This window comes from Triticum aestivum, chromosome 7B, assembly GCF_018294505.1.
Source record: "Triticum aestivum cultivar Chinese Spring chromosome 7B, IWGSC CS RefSeq v2.1, whole genome shotgun sequence".
NCBI classification, from domain to species: Eukaryota; Viridiplantae; Streptophyta; class Magnoliopsida; order Poales; family Poaceae; genus Triticum; species Triticum aestivum.
Genome location: NC_057813.1, coordinates 742,452,049 through 742,474,717, shown reverse-complemented (window position 1 = coordinate 742,474,717; position 22,669 = coordinate 742,452,049).

Below are 22,669 nucleotides of genomic sequence, written 5' to 3'. Positions count from 1 at the left end.
AACGTACATGTATAGACCCCGGACTACAGTTTATCTTTCAGCTGGCCTCTTTTGCATATGAATCGATCGTGTTTTGCTTGTCCGGCTGATTCCAATGGTCACCCTGGCTCTACGTAATTTTTCAATCTGTCTGGAACCTTTTTTTTTCTCTGAATATGTTTTGCTTGTCCGACTGATAGTAATACCGTTACCCTGGCTGTAGGTAGTTTTTTTAATCTGACTGAAAACCTTTTTTGGAAAAGAAAAAGGCTTATGTACTTCTTTCTTGCAAATCACAGCCGTTCTTTTTAACTTTTTTTCTATTGTTACATCTGAACCTTTTGATTTCCATCGTTTTAATAATATAATAGATAGATAGATACATTGCAAGTGTAAGATATATTTTGTTTGTCTAATAATAGAATATTGATAAGAAAAATTGTATTTGCTTTATTTACTTAAAATATGAGAACTTACCATATCTATTATTCTTGTTTCAATTATGAAAATCACGGTTGATCCTTTGATAAAATATCCCAGGAAAGTTATCTGATGGTTATGTGTAGTTATGAAATAACTGGCTGTGATTTACTCCTATAAAATGTAATGATAATTTCTTAAATAGAAAATTTAGATTAGTGTCTACTAGATTCCTAGTCTTCCAGAACAAGTAGTCTAGAAATATATAAATCACATAAATGAGGACCAGTGTCTATTTCCCTGAATATATTTTATTGTCAAAACGAACGGTAATATGTATGATTTGTGCTTATTTTTTGCATGTAATTATGTGCAACTGCGGAATGTCTCAAACAAAATATTAGTCACTGAAATTAATAGTAAGATATATCAGTTGTGAAAAATATTCCACGCAAAGAACAGTAGATCGTAGCGCGAACAAGTTAGCGGTTTGTTTGTACATAATTGAGGATGTTGCTTTGTGGATGATAAAATATCACTAGATCGATTATTTGCCATTACTGACTGAATGACAGCACACTAACCAGAGCAATATATTCAAGAGCTGTATGTTTAGTAGTCTACTTTTATTTTTTGAAAACTAAGATTTTTATTGTAAAAACAAAAAAAAATTGTTCATTCACCAACACTCCTTGTAAGAACTTAAATAATGAAAGTTTATTCAGTTACAATATAACAAAAATAAAGTATTGAAAACAAGATCTTGATTTTTGATTCAGCATGTTGGGCCTCAAGTGCATTATCCCAGATAAACAATGTAACATCCCAAATTTCCATTTTGGAATCTTTTACAATTATTAGCTAAGCATCTATGCATATTGTTTGAAATTGAGTGGCATTTGAAATTTCAGAGGCAATTGAGTTTTTCATGAACTTGAACTTGATTGGCAATTGAAATTTATTTTAAAAAAATGCCTGACAAATACTTGAGCAAAAGTATGAGTGGAGTAAACATGACACTCCAAAAATGTCTGAAGAAAATACTGCCAAAAGAATTTGATTTCAAATTTGATTTTTATTCGGAATTTTCAGAAAATGTTTTTTTAGTTTCTGTTTTGCCCCTGGAAAAATGTCCACGTTGTAGGATTAATTACCCTGAGTTTATATATATATATTTATATATATACATATTTATATATATATATATATGTCCTATATAAAAATAATATATATTATTCTTTATTTAGTTTTTCCCCTCTATCCTAATTCAAAAAGAAAGGAAAAGCCTCCCCACACCCCCCGAGTTGACCAGGCCAACTGACCCAACCAACTGGGCCGCAGCCCTCGAGCGCACACGAGCCGGCCTGCACGCAGCGCCGCACCCAAAACCCCCTCGCATCGGTCGCCTGACCACTTCCCTCCCTCTCTCCCTCACTGCCGCGCGGGCCCCTACTCACCTTCCTTCTCCCGATCCTCCCGCGCCAGACGCCCTCGACGTCCGCACCCTCCCAAAACCCTACACCGAGCTTTCCCCTCGCTCAAGAAACGCGCCCTATATATACCCAGCTCCCTCCTCTCTCGCACCCTAAAACCCTACCCCCAAAACCCACCACAGCTGCCGCCCCTCTCCGTTCGATCTCGCCGTCGTCGTCCATCGTCACCGTCGCTGCCACCGTAAGTCGCCGGAGCCGTTCCCCACCGTTAGATCTAGAACCTAGGGCCTAGATTAGATCTCGCGAAGGATTATGTTTTTTCTTTATTAGCAGGTTTTAGTTCCGTTTTTTTTGCGGTTTAGTTACTGGTTCAGTTTTTCTGTTTAGCCACGGGCGAGTTTTAGTTAGTTTTCACCTGAGCGATAGATAGGACCGGTCGCGCCCTTTTTCTTTTTTGTTTTAGATTTAGTTCCAGTTTTTAGTAGAAAATAGTTCTGTTTTTGTAAAAGCTATAACTATTAGGATATTTAGTGTTTTTAGTTGATTCTTTTTTTGTTAGTTTACAATTTCCGATAGTCCCTGTAGAAAGTAGGTTAGGCCATGTTTAAGTTTATAAAAATAGTTTTATATTAGTTTTATTCATATTAGTTTATCTGCCATGATTTGAGTTAGGATTATTTTATTTTAGTGATTCCTTTTGCTACTGCTTAGTTTTGACCTTGCCTAGGAGTAGGAACTTGTTGGGGGCATTTTTATATTGTATTAAAATTAGTTTTTGTCTTAATCAAGCTTTTCTAGTTTTATTTAGCTTGCTACTGTTTCCTACTGTTCTACTTATTAGATAATTTTATTTTTCCTATGTTATAAGTCATTTTAGATTAGTTTCTGTAGTTACAGAGGGTGAACTTTTATTTACAGTAGAATAAAAAGTTTTATTTTATTTTATTGCTAGTATTGTTTTAGGCATAATAGGAGTTCTATAATAGATTTTGATGTGATTCTTGTTGCACCTAGTTTGTATGATGTTTTCCTTTCTGTTAGTTAGCAAAGCCCTTGTTTAGGTTCTGTTAAGAATAGTTTTAGTAGGATAAAACTATTTCTTAGTTGTTGCTTGAAGTGATGAAAACCTTGATTTGTTTTACTTTGAGTTTTCCTTGGTTTTGGTTTGAGAGCTTGGGTGATTTACTTTAATTTCCTGTTATGTTATATCATAGTATACTTATTTGTGCTTTTGTTTGACTCGGTAGAATTCCCGGAGTGCGAGGCCTGCTATTACGAGTCGCCAGCTTTCGAAGACCATCAACCAGGCAAGTCATTTGATCATGTTTTACAATACCTATGATTTTATTGCATTAGAATTATACCTCCCTGCCATGCATGCAGTAGGAGAATTTTTAAGTTATGTTCTTGAGTAGTATCATGAGGTAGGATGAACCCTTCTCCCTTGTTACCGATGCCCGGGACGATGTAGTTGATTGTCATGCTTTAGTAGACGGGGTTGGTTGAGTGATTCATAAGGGAGATGCGAGGGTCAAGATGATGAAAACCCCATGACTTCAAGCTCAAGATGGATTTCTAAATTCACTACTCGGTGGAGGACGGTCGGCGGGCACCCGCCATGACATCTTGCGAAAAGCTTCACCCAGCCACGAAGAGATGGATGGATACACCATTGACCGCAAGCTTACCTTTAAAGACGCAAGCCATTATGGGCTCTGGCTTGGTCGACCATAGGCATGACTCTGGCCAGACGGTGCTACGAGATGTAGAAGAGCGGTAGGATTGGATGGGCACCGGCAGTGGCCCAGAGAAACTCCTCGGAAGACCCTGTTTCGTTCGTCCCGTCTTCGACCACCAGGAAGTGCGAGGACTTAAAAGGAGGGAATGATTCTTGCGGGTAAAGTGCACAAGACTCTGCAGAGTGAAGACCTAATCGATTACCCGTGTCACCGGTTACGGACAATTTGAGCCTCTCAAACTTGGAGTATTTAGGAAATCTCAACATCGAACTTAATAACTTAATTGAGGGGTTATTTAATAATTGGGAATGAGACATTGGTTGGTGGAACCATCTCAATAACAACCAATATTTTGTAGTAATTGCAAACAACTCATTTGTTGTAGGGAAAATTTGGTTTTTTCGCAAAAACATAAAACTTAGAGCCCCACAGCTAAATTGCATATAGTATTAGTAATTTTATTGTTGCTCTCTCTTCACGACTTGCCGGCATATTTAAAAATGTTGACCTACATGACTACAACTTCTTATTTTGCAGAGGAGTTTCCCGACCAGGAGTCAGGCTACGATCCACACTTGGCGATTGCCCTATGGAGTCGGATGGACTCGCTATTCGTCTATGCTTCCGCAGCTTTATTTAGTTTATTTCTCATGAGTTGGCCTTCGGCCGAATTTATTATGATGTAATAAAGACACGATATGAGAAACTTCACTAGTACAAAATGGCCCATTCGTACCAGTTCGTGAGGGCCTTTAGTCCCGGTTCTGGAACCGGGACTAAAGAGTCGTTACTAAAGCCATGTCCCATTAGTCCCGATTCGCCCAGGAACCGGGACAGATGGGGGCTCCACGTGGCTGCTGCCGCATGCCCAGGCAGGGGGGCCTTTTGTCCCAGTTGGTTCCAGCAACCGAGACCAAAAGGCTTCCACGCGTCAGCATTTTAGGTGCTGGGTTTTTTGTTTTTTTTCTGAAAGAGGGGGGGGCTCGGGGTTTTGTACGATTAATTTAGGGGTTTCATATATTGTGTTAGCTAGCTAATAGAGAGAAGTGGCCTCTCTTATCTCCGTGCTTGGTCGACACTACGTATAGAGAGGACTCGACACGCTAGCTAGCTATAAGCAAATGAAGGAAACTATTAAGTACAGAAGATCGTCATGAACATATACACAAGTGATCTACCTCTCCTTCTCCGAGAGATTGGTCGAACAACAAGTTATCGTATATCTATCTGACGCTGCTGTCTATATATATGCAATGTCTAAGATCTCTTACAGTACCCTAACATATAAGCTCAACTTCCACATGCATGGTGGTATTCTCCGGCTTTATTTATGACGTGGTCAAGAAAGAATCCACCAATTCCTCTTGAATTGCTCGCATGCAATCTTGTGGTAGGAGTTCATCCTGCATCTGCCACATCTAATTTAAAGAAGGCGGTCAATACATATGTATGAATGAAACTCAACACATATGATGGTAATAGAATGAAATTGTGAATATTTTTGCTTACGCACTTCATATTGTCTTTTAGAGTAGCCCCGCATATTCCTGGTCGTCGCGTTGTAGATGAACTCGCAGACGGAGTATCCACAGTAATTATTCCTGGGTTCCTGCCACAAGCACCTTACGAGAAATAGAGGTCAATCAAACTGATAATGAAGTATTACAAATGGGAAGTGATGAAAGTAGCTAGAATCAACGGGACATGCGCAGAACTAGCTAGCTAGTAGTACTTACTTTCGGGTAAATCCATCGCAGTTCCCGCGGGAGTCCTGAAACCTATGCGGTGAATACTTTCCAAACCATGCAAGACAAAGAAAACAATTACCTGATATCATGAAATGAACAAAGTTTCCGATATGGTGTGATAATGATCGATTCAACTTACTTCTCGGGCATTTTAGACATCTCCACATAGTCAGAGGGAACTTTTCATCTCGAGTCTAAGACTTTTACTAGTCCCTGCTCAAGCTTAATCTCTAGGAGAATATAGTGGAACATGCGCACGCATGCATAACTCATCAATTACATAACCTCGAGTAATAATTAAGGGAAACCGAATATGCACAAGACAGTAACACTCACTTGAAGTTGTAAGGAAAGAGTAATGTATCTTTGTTTTGATTTATTATCAACGATCCTAACAAGTTGTCCTCGGTTTCTTTGGCATGAGATGTAATCGTAAATTGATCTATGAGATTTGTGTTAATGAACCCAATATCATACATTTCAGCTTTTCTTCATTCGACGATCTTCAACCTGCGTAATATAGTGAGGATAATTATATATACATGCAATGAAAGAGCCGAGCTACATATAGAGACTTAATGACAGAAGTAGTACTTACAAACAGTAGCAAGTGACCGTTAATTTATCGAGGGTCTTTTGATTGAAAAACTGGAAGAACTCCTCAAATGGAATAGACATCTGCTCAATTCCAACGAGGACATGGTGATCCTCTTTAACTTTCAACGTCAAAGTATCCTTTTTTTCTCCCCTGCAAACTTTCTGCAGGTTTCCACGTAACAATCATGGAATCTTCGCATCATCGTTGTTATACTAGTGACATCTTGGACGAGAGGCTTCCCGTACTCGTGTTTGAATTTGTCCACCTCCATTGTATCAAAATGTGCATCGTCGGGCAGGTAATCTGCAGGATTGGTATCGGGAAAGATCCCCGGATGATTAGCGACAGTATCGCTAGACACCTTGAGCGGGGGGCACGTTTGGTTCTCTTGTTTGCCGAGCTAGGGAATTTTTTTCCCACTTCTTCGTTCTTGTAACCTTTTGTCACTACAAGTACTTCCCGACCACTTCGCTTCCTTATATGTGTTTTCAGTAATGCGCTCATAGTTGGTTTGCAGCGGAGACGGTGGTGGTCGCTGCAGGGCGTCCAAAGTGCGCTTCACTTTCACCTGATCTATCTTCTACTCCGGAGGTGGATGTCTCTTAGCTCTTTGCTTTTCGAACTAATCCTTCACCTGGGCTTGACAGATCTCCTCATTTTCATGTACGATCATCTGGCATGGTAACTTTTATGAATTGCCTCCCGCCTCTGGCTGTACTACTAGACGCCGGAGCAGGCCGAGCGGCTGAGGCTGTCTTCTTTCGTTGCTTACGAGGCGGAGGAGAAGGACTACGACGCACGGGAGTAGCCGGAGCGGCGGCGGGTATTTTCCGCCCTTGTTGACGAGGCGAAGGAGGAGGCTGGCTTGTCGGGCGCGCCGGTGCAGGAGGAGAAGGAGGCGGAGTGCCCCCACGAGCCGGAGAAGGAGGCGGAGTGCCCGGATCACTCACTAGAGGAGCAGGTGGACGAGGAGGCGGAGTGCCCTGACTAGCCAGAGGAGGAGGAGGAGGCGGAGGCGTCTAGTTCGGAAGGTTGATGAGCTCCTTCCGCCATAGACATGGAGTCTTCAGAGCAGACCCCAGCATAGTCTTCCCTTCACTTGTAGGGTGGTCAAGCACGAGCTCCTTAAATCCCTCCGTTATTTCCTCCACCATCACCCTAGCATATCCTTCTAGAATTGGACGGTAGTGAAAAGTTGCGCCGGGTTTAGTAGGTCGAACAAAGCCGACAGCCGCCTTGACTTTGTAGTTCTGCCATTGCGTCATAAGGTTGCATGATACGTCTCCAATGTATCTATAATTTATGAAGTATTCATACTATTATATTACCCATCTATGGTGTTTTATATGCATTTATATATCATTTTATATGATTTTTGGGACTAACCTATTGACCTAGAGCCCAGTGCCAGTTTCTGTTTTCTCCTTGTTTTTGTGTTTTACAGAAAAGGGATACCAAACGGAGTCCAAATGACGTACCAATTTTTGAGGATTTTTTATGGACCAAAAGAAGACCACTGAGCATCGGAGTTGGGCCAGAAGAGCTTCGGGCTGCCCACGAAATAGGAGGGCGCGCCCCCCCTGTCTCGTGGACGGCCCGGAGACCCCCCTGACGTGAAACCAACGCAAATAATTCCTATAAATACTGAAACTTTCGGGAATTAACATAGATCAGAAGTTCCGCTGCTGCAAGCCTCTGTAGCCACGAGAAATCAATCTAGGCCCTCTCTGGCACCCTGCCGGAGGGGGCCATCATCACCGGAGGCCATGGAGGAGGATCTCGGAGTGGCCATCATCGCCATGAAGGCCAAGGACCAGAGGGGTAAAGCCATGGAGGAGGAAGCACAAGGGGGAGAACCTCTCCTCCTCTCTCTTGGTGGCACCGGAGTGCCATCGGGAGGGGAATCATCGCCGCGGTGATCGTATTCATCAACATCACCATCATCATCACCATCCTCATCTCTTTTACGCGGTCCACTGTCCTGCACCACGCTGTAGTCCCTACTTGAACATGGTGCTTTATGCTACATATTATGATCCAATGATGTGTTGCCATCCTATGATGTTTTGAGTAGATATCTTTTGTCTTTGGGTTGATTGATGATCTAGATTGGTATGAGTTGTATGTTTCACTTTGATGCTGTCCTATGGTGCCCTCCGTGTCGCGCAAGTGTGAGGGATTCCCGATGTAGGGTGTTGCAATTCGTTCATGATTCGCTTATAGTGGGTTGGTGAGTGACGGAAACACAAACCCGAGTAAGAGGGGTTGTTGCGTATGGGAATAAAGAGGATTAGATGCTTTAATGCTATGGTTGGTTTTTACCTTAATGATCTTTAGTATTTGCAGACGCTTTCTAGAGTTCCAATCATAAGTGCATATGATCCAAGTAGAGAATGTATATTAGCTTTTGCCTCTCCCTCATATGAAATTGCAATAGTGACTACCGGTCTTGTTAACAATTGCTTAGGACAATTCTGCACACCGATCCACCATTATTCCACACTCGCTATTTATATTATTTAGTAATATATTCTAACTTTATGATAACAGCACCTACTTTTATATTTTAGCTCTCCAATATCATACAAAGTTATCCTCTTTATACCCACAACACAGTTTTATTTCTTGTCTCTAGTTGGAAGAAAACGTTCGGTGCACGTAGAGTCGTATCAGTGGCAGATAGGGCTTGCGAGAATATTGATCTTACCTTTAGCTCCTTGTGGGTTCAACGCTCCATACTTATCACTTCCACCTTTGGGAATTGCTACGATGATTCCCTGCACTTGGGGATTATCAAGCTCTTTTCTGGCGCCGTTGCCGGGGAGCAATAGCGTGGGGTTGATATTATCGTGTGTGCTTGTTTGCTTTCTTTACTTAGTAGATTCTGTTTTTCCTTTTTGTTCCTGTTTAGTTGTGGGTGAAACATACAAAAAAATTTAAAAGGAATGAAAATACCAAAAAGGAATTGCTTGCCTCTTATGCCTAAAAAAGTTTTTCAAAAAGAGAAGTGATTGGAAAGTTATGCATTGAAGAAGTGAGGGTCGACCTTGAGCACTTGTGTTCATGCTCACGGAAACAATGTAGAATTTTTCATGGAAGTTTCTCTGTAAATAATTATCCCCTTGTATATATATCCCTTGTATTATATAAATAATGTGTCAAGCTTTGGTTTTAGCATGATAAGATTGCTTGTTTACTATATGCAGAACAAAAACAGAAACTTTGGCTGTAGTGCATGAATTTACATTTTTTACTGGAAAGTCAAATAGGTCTGAAACTTTTTGCACATTACTTCCGTACAAATTTTTCAAATTGTAAAATTTATTTCATAATTTTTGGAGTTACAGAAGTTTACTAAACTTCCAGACTACTACAGACTGTCCTGTTCTTAACAGATTCTGTTTTTCTTGTGTTGTTTGCTTATTTTGATGCATCTATGGCTAGTATCGGGGGGTATGAACCATAGAGAAGTTGGAATAGAGTAGGTTTAACACCAATATAAACAAAGAATGAGTTAATTACAGTATCTTAAAGTGGTAGTTTGCTTTATTACACTAACGGATCTCGCAAAGTTTTTGTTTAAGTTTTTGTGAATGAAGTGTTTGAAGAACGAGGAGTTACCGATGTGAGAAGAATAAAGAGAGACAAGAGTTTAAGCTTGGGGATGCCCAAGGCACCACAAGTAAATATTTCAAAGGATACTCAAGAATCTAAGCTTGGGGATGCCCCGGTTGGCATCCCATCTTTCTTCTCCAACAAATATCGGTAGACCTCGGTTTTTGTTTTGTTCACATGATTTGTGTCCTTTGTGTTTGTATTTTTCTTTAAGATTAATGCTAGTATGAGCTAGCTGTTCATTGATTTACAGAATGCTTCATGTGCTTCACCTATATCTTTTAAGTATGATCTTATAGAATTGCTCTTCGTGCTTCACTTAAATCGTTTGAGTATGGTTTTATAGAATGCTTCGTACGTTTCACTTATATATTTTGAGCTTGTATGTTGGCTAGTCTATATTAATGGTAAAATGCTCCAGGAACTTCACTTATATCTTTTGGAGTATGAATAATACTATAGTTTAAAGTGGGTTTGGAAGAGTGTCAACTTTAGGAATTAGTGATCCCACTATCTTGGAGGATGTTGAATCTCTGTACGATATTTATGTAAGTGGATTTGGAAGAGTGTCAACTTTAGTTAGTATTCCACTATTTCAGGAGAGGTTCCATTTGAGTATGAGAAAAAATTTGCTATCATGATGCTACTGAAAATTTTTATGAGGGAGGAATTTGTGCTTGTAGGAGTTGCAATAATGTCAAGTTTCCTCTCTACGTGCTTAAAGTTTTGTAGTTATACTTGTTCTGCCTTCCTATGCTAGTTGATTCTTGTTCCTATAAATTGTGTGCTCAAAAAATCCCTAGGCATAGGAAGTGAGTTAGATTTAAATGCGCTAAGTCACATTCTTCATGATGCTCTCTTTGTGTTTCAAATCTTTTCTTTTACGCGAGCATCATTGAAATCATCATGCCTAGCTAAAAGGCATTAAAGAAAAGCGCTTGTTGGGAGACAACCCAATATTTATCCTTACTGTTTTTGTGTGTCGACATGATTAAACTACTGTAGTAATCATGTTTTATAGCTTTTGTTTCAATAAAGTGCCAAGTAAGACCTTTGGGAAGACCTGGGTGGAAGTTAATGTGATCTTGCTGTAAAAAGCAGAAACTTTGCGCTCACGAGATTGGCTGTCATTTTTTACAGAAGAGTGATTTTGAGTTGATTCTTTTTGAAGAATATTAATAGATCAATTCCTCACGTCCAACAATTTGTTTAATAATGTTTGGAGTATCAGAAGTATGGCTATTGTTCAGATCATTACAGACTGTTCTGTTTCTGACAGATTCTGTTTTCATTGCATAGTTTGCTTGTTTCCTAGTTTCTATGGCTTATATTCCTCAATATAAATTGTAGAAATAATATGGTAAAGTAGGCATTGTGTGAAAACAATTATGAACCTTGTATTTTACAGTACCAAAGTGCATGGTTTACTCTTTATCATACTAACCTATCTCACGAAGTTTGGTTGAGTTTTGTGTGGTTGAAGTTTCAAGTTTTGGGTAAAGATTCGATGGACAATGGAATAAGGAGTGGAAAGTGCCTAAGCTTGGGGATGCTCAACACACCCCAAGGTAATATTCAAGGACAACCAAGATCCTAAGGTTGGGGATGCACCGGAAGGCATCTCCTCTTTCGTCTTCGTTCATCGGTAACTTTACTTGGAGCTATATTTTTATTCACCACATGATATGTGTTTTGCTTGGAGCGTCATTTCCTCTTGATAGTATTTGCTTGCTGTTATTTATAATAATGTTTTGCGTCTTTAGTTTCAATAAAAATGTCAAGGATAGCCTTTACCATGCTTATTTTGCTAGTATAAATGTTGCTGTTTCAAAACAGAAAGTTTACCGCTGTTGCAAAAATTCCCTAGAAAAGTCAGAGAATGTTATAATGTTGAATCTTTTTGCATATTAAGCTCTGATAAATTTTTAACAGTGGGAATTTTCTCTTATAATTTTTGGATTTAGGGAAGTATTGTTACTCTTGCATTCTTTACAGACTATACTATTTTGGCACATTGTTGTTATGTTTGCATTGTTTGCGTATGTTTGCTTGTTTAATGATCCTATTTGAGGATAGGAGTATTAAATATGCAGAGGCATTTAGTATTCAATGTTGAATAATAATTTTAGTGATTTGTTACAGTAGAAAATGATAAGGTTTTGTATTGGTTTATACTAACCCATCTCACGAGTTCTTGTTGAGTTTGTTGTGAATGAAGCTTATGATAAAAAGAGAAACTGTGATATGAGAGGAATTAAGGAGACATAAAAGCTCAAGCTTGGGGATGCCCAAGGCACCCCAAGATAATATTACAAGAAGTGTCAAGCATCTAAGCTTGGGGATGCCCTGGTAGGCATCCCACCTCTCTTGTTCGACAACTATCGGTTAGTATCGGTTGAGCCTAAGTTTTTGCTTCTTCACATGAGTTGTGCTATCCTTGCAATGTCATTTTATTTCAATTTTACTCGCTGTTTGAATAAAATCTTTGGATCTGAATTATTGAATAAAAAAAGGGGAACCCTTCCATGGCTAGTTAATTATTTGACTACTCAGTGTCCTTCACTCATATCTTTTGGAGTAGTTTGTCATTTACTCATGTGCTTCATGTATATCCTTTGATTAAATTGTTGAATAAGTTGAATGTCATAAGTCTGAATTTTTATATGTTTCATATGCTTATAAAATGGTTAGTGATGACTTCACACATAGAAAGTATGAGGCATAAAAGTTGTTGAGAGTTGGCAAACGTAGTTTTGGTCATCGTTGCAATTAGTAGGAAGTAATCAGGAAAGAGAGGTTCATATACAAATATATTATCTTGTACATCTTTTATGATTGTGAAGCACTCATTAAGTATGACATGCTAAAAGAGTTGACGTTGGACAAGGAAGACAACGTAATGGTTTATGTTTTCCGACATCTCGGTTAAAGTATATTGTCATTGACCTTCCAAACATATTGAGCTTGCCTTTCCCCCTCATGCTAGCCAAAAATTCCTAGCACCAAGTAGAGATACTACTTGTGCTTCCAAATATCCTTAAACCCAATTTTGCCATGAGAGTCCAACATATCTACCTATGGATTGAGTAAGATCCTTCAAGTAAGTTGTCATCGGTGTAAGCAATAAAAATTGCTCTCTAAATATGTATGACTTATTCGTGCAGAGAAAATAAGCTCTGTACGATCTTGTTGTGGAAGTAATAAAAGCGACGAACTGCATAATAAAGGTCCACATACAAGGGGCACTATAAAGTGACGTTCTTTTGCATTAAGATTTTGTGCGTCAACTCTAGACGCGCATGACAACCTCTGCTTCCGTCTGCGAAGGGCCTATCTTTTACTTTATGTTTTTACTTTATGCTTGAGTCAAGGTGATCCTCACCTTTCCCTTTTTTTTTCATTTTATCCAATTGGATTTAAGTTAGCATGGGCTATTATTGTTGACATCACCTAAAGGTGTCTTTCTCAGTGTCCGGCTGAACCTCCATAACCACAAGTATTGCGTGACTGTTAGCAATTGTAGGAGACTATATGATAGTTGAGTATGTGGACTTGCTGAAAAGCTCTATTCTTGACTCTTTCTGGTGTTATGATAAATTGCAATTGCTTCAAAGACTGAAATTATAGTTTGTTAGTTCTCAATGAAGTTTCTGAACCATACTTGACATTGTGAATAGATTGTTACTTGATCATGAAAAGTTTTATGAGATAAGCTACTATTATGACACATATTGATGCTAGAAAACGTGATTGAAATTATCATTGATCAAACTTGTGCACCTGCTAGCATTCACACTTCATAAATTATTTCTTTTATCACTTACCTACTCGAGGACGAGCAAGAATTAAGCTTGGGGATGCTGATACGTCTCCAACGTATCTATAATTTATGAAGTATTCATGCTATTATATTACCCATCTATGGTGTTTTATATGCATTTATATATCATTTTATATGATTTTTGGGACTAACCTATTGACCTAGAGCCCAGTGCCAGTTTCTGTTTTCTCCTTGTTTTGTGTTTTACAGAAAAGGGATACCAAACGGAGTCCAAATGATGTGCCAATTTTTGAGGATTTTTTATGGACCAAAAGAAGACCACGGAGCATCGGAGTTGGGCAAGAAGAGCTCTGGGCTGCCCACGAGATAGGAGGGCGCGCCCCCTTGTCTTGTTGACGGCCCGGAGACCCCCCTGACGTGAAACCAACGCCAATAATTCCTATAAATACTGAAACTTTCAGGAATTAACCTAGATCGGAAGTTCCGCCGCCGCAAGCCTCTGTAGCCACAAGAAATCAATCTAGGCCCTCTCTGGCACCCTGCCAGAGGGGGCCATCATCGCCGGAGGCCATGGAGGAGGATCTCGAAGGGGCCATCATCGGCACGAAGGCCAAGGACCAGAGGGGGAAAGCCATGGAGGAGGAAGCACAAGGGGGAGAACCTCTCCTCCTCTCTCTTGGTGGCACCGGAGTGCCATCGGGAGGGGAATCATCGCCGCGGTGATCGTCTTCATCAACATCACCATCATCATGACCATCCTCATCTCTTTTACGCGGTCCACTCTTCCGCACCCTGTTGTAGTCCCTACTTGAACATGGTGCTTTATGCTACATATTATGATCCAATGATGTGTTGCCATCCTATGATGTTTTGAGTAGATATCTTTTGTCTTTGGGTTGATTGATGATCTAGATTGGTACGAGTTGTATGTTTCACTTTGATGTTGTCCTATGGTGCCCTCCGTGTCGCACAAGCGTGAGGGATTCCCGCTGTAGGGTGTTGCAATACGTTCATGATTCGCTTATAGTGGGTTGGTGAGTGACGGAAACACAAAACCGAGTAAGAGGGGTTGTTGCGTATGGGAATAAAGCGGACTAGATGCTTTAATGCTATGGTTGGTGATGGTGTCCTGGACTAGGGCGTACTCACCACGTCGTCTCCCGATCAGTTGGATTGGGCCGAGGATCCCCATGGCCATATACTCATGGGCTAGTCCGGACAGTTGTCGCATACAAGGAAGATTCCACAAGACATGGCGATCAAGACAAGGACTCCTCCCCCACCAGCGTATTCGGTTAGGACTCTTGTTATCCTAGGCCTCTGGTGCATTATATAAAACGAGGCCAGGCTAGTCGATAGACAAACTCATATACAACAATCATACCATAGGCGAGCTTCTAGGGTTTAACCTCTCCGATCTCGTGGTAGATCTACTCTTGTACTACCCATATCATCAATATTAATCAAGCAGGAGTAGGGTTTTACCTCCATCGAGAGGGCCCGAACCTGGGTAAAAACATCGTGTCCCTTGTCTCCTGTTACCATTCGCCTAGACGCACAGTTCGGGACCCCCTACCCGAGATCCGCCGGTTTTGACACCGACATTGGTGCTTTCATTGAGAGTTCCACTGTGTGTTCGGCAAAAGGTCGATGGCTCGCCTGCAGATCAACTGCGACTTCGACATCTTCGTCACCAGCTCGACTGGTCACCTTGGTTCGACCAAGGACTGCGCCCTACCTCCGATCGTCATGTTCGGATGAGGGCCTTCATCAACATCAGCTCCGATCTCTATCAAGATCATGGAGGAATCATCCAGGGAGCCCGGGGGCTCAACGTCAACATTGCCATCGGGCGACCGTACTGCTTTTCTGGATAGCGGACTTGTGTCCGCCGCCACCGCCTCCTCAAGTGTCGTTTTAACGATTGCTTCGGTTTAAGTGCGGAATTGGGTCTACAACAACCCTGGAAAATTTCGTAGAGTTCCGATGGAGGTATCTCTAGAAATCTCCGATATACCGGAGCCGCATTGAACCTGGACGAGAATCCGGATGAGTTTAGGGCGTGGTGTCCAGCTTCTAGCTCGGACCTCCTTTGTAAGATCCAACCGTTGATCGGCTGCGGAATTCCTATATCTACCACCCCTCAAAATTTCAGCTCGATCCGACCGTCCAAACTCCGGGAACCTTCTGATTGGTGCATCACTTTTCGGATCTGTTTTCTGCGCGAAAACGAATCCGACCGGAGTTCGTCTTTTTTAAGAACGGGATTTTGGACATCCTTTTTGAAGGAAGTTTTGTATGGGGTATTGTGTTTTGTTTCCGAACACATCCCACTAGCTTTACAATCTTTTGAAAATGATCTTCAACATCATGCTGGTGACAAACCAGTCCGGCGATATTGCTCCACGGCTGCTGACCTGTGCTAGACGCGTCGTCACTTTGTTGAGCCGCGCTCAACTTCTTCGGATCATCATCCCGGCAAGCCGAACAAGAGGGCACACCTGCATCGTTGCACGGTCACTTCATCAAGCCGGCATCGACCACGTCACGACCTGCATCGGCAGGGCCGCACTATTGCTTTTTCAAGCTGGTGTCCATCACGCCGACCTACTTCGACTCATCGGCTGACACTGAGGCTTCATCACGTTAGCTGGACCGGGGGCTTCGCCATCTCTTCATCAACCTACTCCGGACACTTCGGCGTCACTAGCCGACCAGCTCCGTCACATTAGCTAGACCGAGGGCTTTGCCTCGACAAGCCAACCTTTGCCAGCATTGCCATGCCGTCGTTTTATCGCCCATCAGGCAATGGGTGCGTGGATCGAGTCCCAATTTTGGGAATCACCTTCCTTCGGATTGCTACAACAAATAAACTAGGTGCTATTAATCCTAATATTCTTTGCTTGTTTGGGTTTATTTTTCCCAAGGAATTATTACTCTGGTTTATCCATCATATGTGCACAGGTCTATCAAGTGGTGTCCGCATTATCGACAGTCACATGATGGTTCGGTCAGTTTCCGTACATAGTCCGGCGAACGCCGCATCCGGAAATCGAACCGACCTATGAATTCAGGCCTTGCCATGCATTTACTGCATCATGCCTCCGCCCTGCATTGACATGGACTTCGGTGCCAGGCCATATTTCTTTTATTACTCACTTTGCATAAATTATTTGTTATGCAATGAATTTTTTTTATTACTATTATCTCCGGTTTGCACTATTTTTTGTGCACAGGAAAATGATCCAGCCGGACTATATCCTTTGGCGTCACCTCGGCTGGACGGGGGGCTTCGTCAATACTTCCTTACCCCATGCTGGGGACTTCGGCATCACTCTGCCGTCCTGCATTGACCGTGCTATGTCACCACTTCGGAGTGCCGAGCTCTTTGCTCCGCCACCTCGGGACCGGCTTGGGGGATGGAACCTTGTCCCGCTTCAAGCTCGGACCGCGTCGTCAATATCGAACACATTAACCAGCTAAGTTGCCTTCATGCTCAAAGTTTTAAAATTTTAACTTGTGTTCGGCTCGACCAAGCATTATACTTTTTTGGAAAAAAGTTGCTTGTAAAAAATTTTCCTTGTCCAAACTTTGTTTGCACACACTTGACGTGCTACCCGCGCTCATTATACCTGGGGGCTTCTTTACCAGAAGCTTATTAATACGGGCTTTATGCCCAACACATGTGTCACACTTCTGCATGTACCTTTTATTCACCATTATATGCATCAATATGACTTAAGTTTTGGCCAAGCTGGGTTGCCTGGCTCCTGTGCTTACCCCTACGTTCCCGATTGTTCGGCTAGGTCGTAAAGGGAGCACCTCTGCGATTGTTACTGCCGGGTCAGCCGGATGTGTACCTCAGACTGCGTGAAGCCGAAAGCTAGCGTTCATAAGGGAATACTCGGTCGGTGAACTAACAGATGATTTCTTACCTATTCATTTACCTACCCCCAGATGTTTTTCTGCTCTTTTCGCAGTCCGGACATGCACTTTAGGGCATGCGTCCCAGGGAAAGGAACCCCTAACGGAACTATTCTCCCTGGAAGATGTTTCTTACTAACCATGTAATATAACATAACTAGTTGGGCACTTGTCTGATAAAGCACTAATGACCCCTACGCCTGGTCTCCATGCATGCCCCGGTTTTTATAACCGCGAGGGTATTCGGACACACTCCGGACTATTGGGTCCAGAGGATGAAGCGAAAAGGTCCACTACGACAAACGATCTACAATCCGGCTAGAAGGCATTTTACATGTCACCTTACATTATATAGTCAACTTTTACCCAAGTCACTTGGGGGCTCTTATGTTTAGTTGAGTCATTTTATACTAAGTGTTTTTCTTCTTAGTCGTTGCAAAGTGTTTATTATTTATCACTCCTTTTTTCGACACAAGTGTGCGGTCACTAGCGGGGGAGCCTAATTGCTTTCTCAAAACCGCTAGGGTTTAGTTTTCTAAACTGGCCTAATGAGAAGTACTCCGCCTTCGGGATGGGAGACTGAAGCCGTAGGCTGACCCGCTTGAAGTCTTGAGATAGGATGTGTCATGTTAAAGCACGGCAGAAGCACTTTTTTTTTCTAAAGTCCAATTTTCGGATTGCTACCGAACACTTGATTTTGTTCGGACGTCATGTTTTTACTGACTTTTTTTGGTTTTCCAAGCTTTTGGCACTTTTAAACTATTTGTGTGTTTTCAGCACAAGTCTCGCAGTGCAACGCCGGACTCCTTTAGAGATTCGGCAAAAACATTCTCGGATATTGCTATATATGCATCGGTTTCGAATTGTGTCTTCGGTCAATAGTTGGGTTGCCCGGCTCCTGCGCTTGCCTCCTACGTTCCGCTTTGTTCGGCTAGGTGTGCAAAGGGAGAACCACTGCGATTATGGCTCCCAGTTCGCATGGTCAAGCACCTCAGTGGAGAAAACCAAAAACTGACTGTCACAATAGGTGTAAACTGGTCAGCGATCCGATGACTATATTAAATGACGGGCCGTTCATAACATCGGCCGAAGTGTTTACGGCTTGACCTTGACTGTCGCCGAACACTACCGGGGGCTATTAACTGGCCTCCCAAACTAAATCCTCGATATTTTGCTCTTACATTGGAGCTGAGGTTTCATGATCATGCTTAGCATGACAACCCAAAGAATGGAACCGATAGCGGGACTATTTTCTTTGGAAGACATTTCTTCTGTTAAACAGTAATATAACATATCTCTCTGCGTACCTTTGTTTATAAAACCGTATGGCCATATTGCCTTGTTTGTCGTAAATCTTTGCCCTCATAAAGGCTTTATAAAGTAGGACAAACACTCCTCGGCTACTGGCCGAGGAGGTTGAAACCGATGGTCGGTCAACAAAGTTTTGTACAATGCGGATCCGAGTATTAATGACATAAAGTACTTGGATACATTGAGTCATTACACATAATTTGTGATTTTACTATGGATATCGATCCTTAATTCGGCCACCCGTGCCCTCATTAAGGCTCGGGGGCTACTGGGCTTCGGGCTTATTATTTACAAATATTAAAGGGGCACATCAATCCCCTGATCTGGTGTTGCCACCTGACTAGTGTTTCGGGGGCTACTGCATTGCTTGTTCTATGCAGAAAATTTTAAGTGCAATACAGTTTTCCGAGGAGATTTTGATCCTCAGGTTGGTCGGCCGCACCCAAACCGAGTCTCGAGGACTGAGCACGCCGCTTTTTGTGTCCCGAAGTATTCTGCCGAGCTAGGACTTGATGCTCAGACCGATTTTGCAAATCAACCTGAGTCTCAGCGGCTACGGGGATCAGCGGTCTTATGTCATCCTTCATGTGCATCTCGGGTTTTAGACCGATACCCACCTTGAGGGCTACTGGCTATGTATCTCAGCAGAGAATAAATTGCACCAATCAAAAATATTGACAAAAATCGGCCCACATTCGGGGTGGTGCACCACCTCGGAAGCAGTCCGGCATAAAGCTCGGGCGCTAGTGGCTGGCTCCATAGAGGGCATTTCCGGCATTAAGCTCGGCTAAACTCCTTCAAACTTCTTTGAACCAAGGTGATTTACGACACCTCAGATACAGTCCGGCGTTGGAGCTCGGATACATAGTCCGGCGTTGGAGCTCGGATATAATCCGGCGTTGGAGCTCGGATACTTAGTCCGGTGTTGTAGCCCGGATACATTCCGGCGTTAGAGCTGGGAGGCAGTCCGGCATTGGTGCTCGGCTGCAAAAGATACCTCGAATGCAGTCCGGCGTTGGAGCTGGGACGCAAGAGGATGCTGCCGCCCGGGAACAACTTCAAACCCGAGGTGTGGCATAAAAATAACAAGGCATTGATAAAGGCCGGAAATTTAAAGGGGCTCCTCGGATACCCGACGTGTAAACTCGTCGAATGCATTTCGGCGATCCTCAAGATCGAAGATGAGGAGATTTGTTGAACCAGTTTTCAAGACCGGCAACCGAAGATGAAGAACAGTTCGAAAGAATCGAGGAGCGTCCCTAACTTGATGACCGGTTCAGGGGGCTACTGACGGTGTCCTGGACTAGGGGGTACTCACCATGTCATCTCTCGATCAATTGGATTGGGCCGAGGATCCCCATGGCCGTATACTCATGGGCTAGTCCGGACAGTTGCCGCATACAAGGAAGATTCCACAAGACTTGGCGATCAAGACAAGCACTCCTCCCCCACCGGCGTATTCGGCTAGGACTCTTGTTATCCTAGGCCTCTGGTGCATTATATAAACCTAGGCCAGGCTAGTCGATAGACAATCTCATATACAACAATCATACCATAGGCTAGCTTCTAGGGTTTAGCCTCTCCGATCTCGTGGTAGATCTACTCTTGTACTTCCCATATCATCAATATTAATCAAGCAGGAGTAGGGTTTTACCTCCATCGAGAGGGCCCGAACCTGGGTAAAAACATCGTGTCCCTTGTCTCCTGTTACCATCCGCCTAGATGCACAGTTCGGGACCCCCTACCCGAGATCCGCCGGTTTTGACATCGACAGTTGGGGTTGACCTTAATGATCTTTAGTATTTGCGGACGCTTGCTAGAGTTCCAATCATATGTGCATATGATCCAAGTAGAGAAAGTATGTTAGCTTTTGCCTCTCCCTCATATGAAATTGCAATAGTGACTACCGGTCTTGTTAACAATTGCTTAGGACAATTCCGCACACTGATCCACCATTATTCTAACTCGCTATTTATATTATTTAGTAATATATTCTAACTTTATGATAACAGCACCTACTTTTATATTTTAGCTCTCCGATATCATACAAAGTTATCCTCTTTATACCCACAACTCAGTTTTATTTCTTGTCTCTAGTTGGAAGCAAACGTTCGGTGCACGTAGAGTTGTATCAGTGGCAGATAGGGCTTGAGAGAATATTGATCTTACCTTTAGCTCCTTGTGAGTTCGACACTCTATACTTATCACTTCCACCTTTGGGAATTGCTACGATGATTCCCTGCACTTGGTGATTATCATTGCACTTTGAGACTCGTGATAGCATCCACGTGGTAGCTAGCAGGAGCCGTGAAGACAGGCTCTAGCTAAAGAGGCTCAGTGGAACCCACGCTACTTCTCCGCTGAGGTGGCGGGGTAGCTTCGGGGGTAGCTTCGGCAGATCGCTTGTTTCGAACTGCTTCTCGTTCCTCTAGCTTCCGCACCCTTGCGTGCAACTCCTGCGGTTCGCTTGTTTCGAACTGCTTCTCGTTCCTCTAGCTTCCATACCCTTGCGTGCAGCTCCTGCAGTTCGCTCTGCTCCTGTTTCCTCCTCCTCTCCTGGGTCTTGTAACCGCTTGCGTATGGAAACCCAACCTTCCATGGAACAGAGACTGGCGTGCGTCATGTCCGTCCAGGGTGCTCATGATTCCCGAGGGCCATTGTGAGCTCGTCCTTCTCTCTATCTGGAACGAACCTCCCTTCCGATGCTGCGGCGATATAGTCCCGAAGCTTCGTGACGGGTATTCGCAGTTGCTCGCTCGTCCAAACGCACTTCCCTGTTACAGGGTCCAAGGTTCCGCCAACCCCGAAGAACCAAGTCCTTGGACGGTCTCGCCAGTTCAATGTCTCTGGTTCGACCCCTTTAGCAAGCAGGTCGTTCTCAGCCTTGGCCCAAAACGACCGGGCTTTGAGGTAGCCACCTGAACCTGTGCGATGGTGATGCACCTTCTTCGCAGCATTTATCTTGTTTGTCACTGACATCTTCTTACTCATCTCCGATGTCTTGTTGGCCACAAATGCGTCCCATTGATCTCTGATCTTCTCATACCGGCCGGTGAATTCTGGTGTCTTCTTTTTGTCGACAAACTTTGCTTTCAGATCATTCTTCCACTTCCTGAATAGATCTGCCATCTTCTTGAGAGCACAGGACTTGATCAATGGCTCTATAACTGGATTCTTCGGATCCTCCTCTTCTGGTAGGGTGAAATTTACCTTCAGCGCATTCCAAAGATCCTCTTTCTGTGCATCTTCGACAAAAGAAACTTGAAGCTCTTCCTTCTTAGGCTGATTTCATAGCTCGATGTTGATCGGGATCATGTCCCTAAGAAGAACCCCGCACTGAGCAGAAAATGCTTCCTTGGTCCGGAGAGGTTCAATCGGTAGGCCATCGGGCGCGATTGCTGTGATCGTGAACCTTTCATCCAGGCGCAACTTTTTCTTCGGGCCTCGTTTCTTTACCGAAGTTGTGCTCGATCCGGAGGGCTAGAAAAAAGAAGAAAGACGAGAGTTAATATGTGTAGATACCAAAACAATGAATGCATCAATTAGCTAGTCAGCACAAGCTTAATTAATATATATACCTGGCCGGACTCTGTTCGGTCAACGGAGCCGTCATTATGGTCTCCTTCTTGCACCAGCATTCGGTCACCGCAGCCATCATAATCTTGTCTTTCCTCCTCCGTTGTTCGATAACCGTAGCCAGCTTCACCCTCTCCTTCCAGACCATCGCTTTCATTGAGATACGACATGACATCACCTCCGTTTGCGATTATGTCCCCCAACTCCTGTTTTGCTTCCTCGTCTCGGTCGTGCTCCATAGTTTCTGCAAATATTACAACATGGCAATTACTATACAAACATGACAGATGGATATATTAGTGGCAAACGTAGACCTAGCTAGCTAATCACAACAAGGAATTATATTAATTAGTGGCCTCGACGCTTCTCTAGGGTTTGGGGTGGCCTCGGAAGCGCTTCGACGCCCCTCAACAACCCTCGACCCTCGAACCCTCGGCCCCTCGATGACCCTCGACACTCGAACCCTCGAACCCTCGACAACCCTCGAACCTCGAACCCTCGAACCCTCGACCCTCGACCATCGAACCCTCGAACGCTCGACCCTC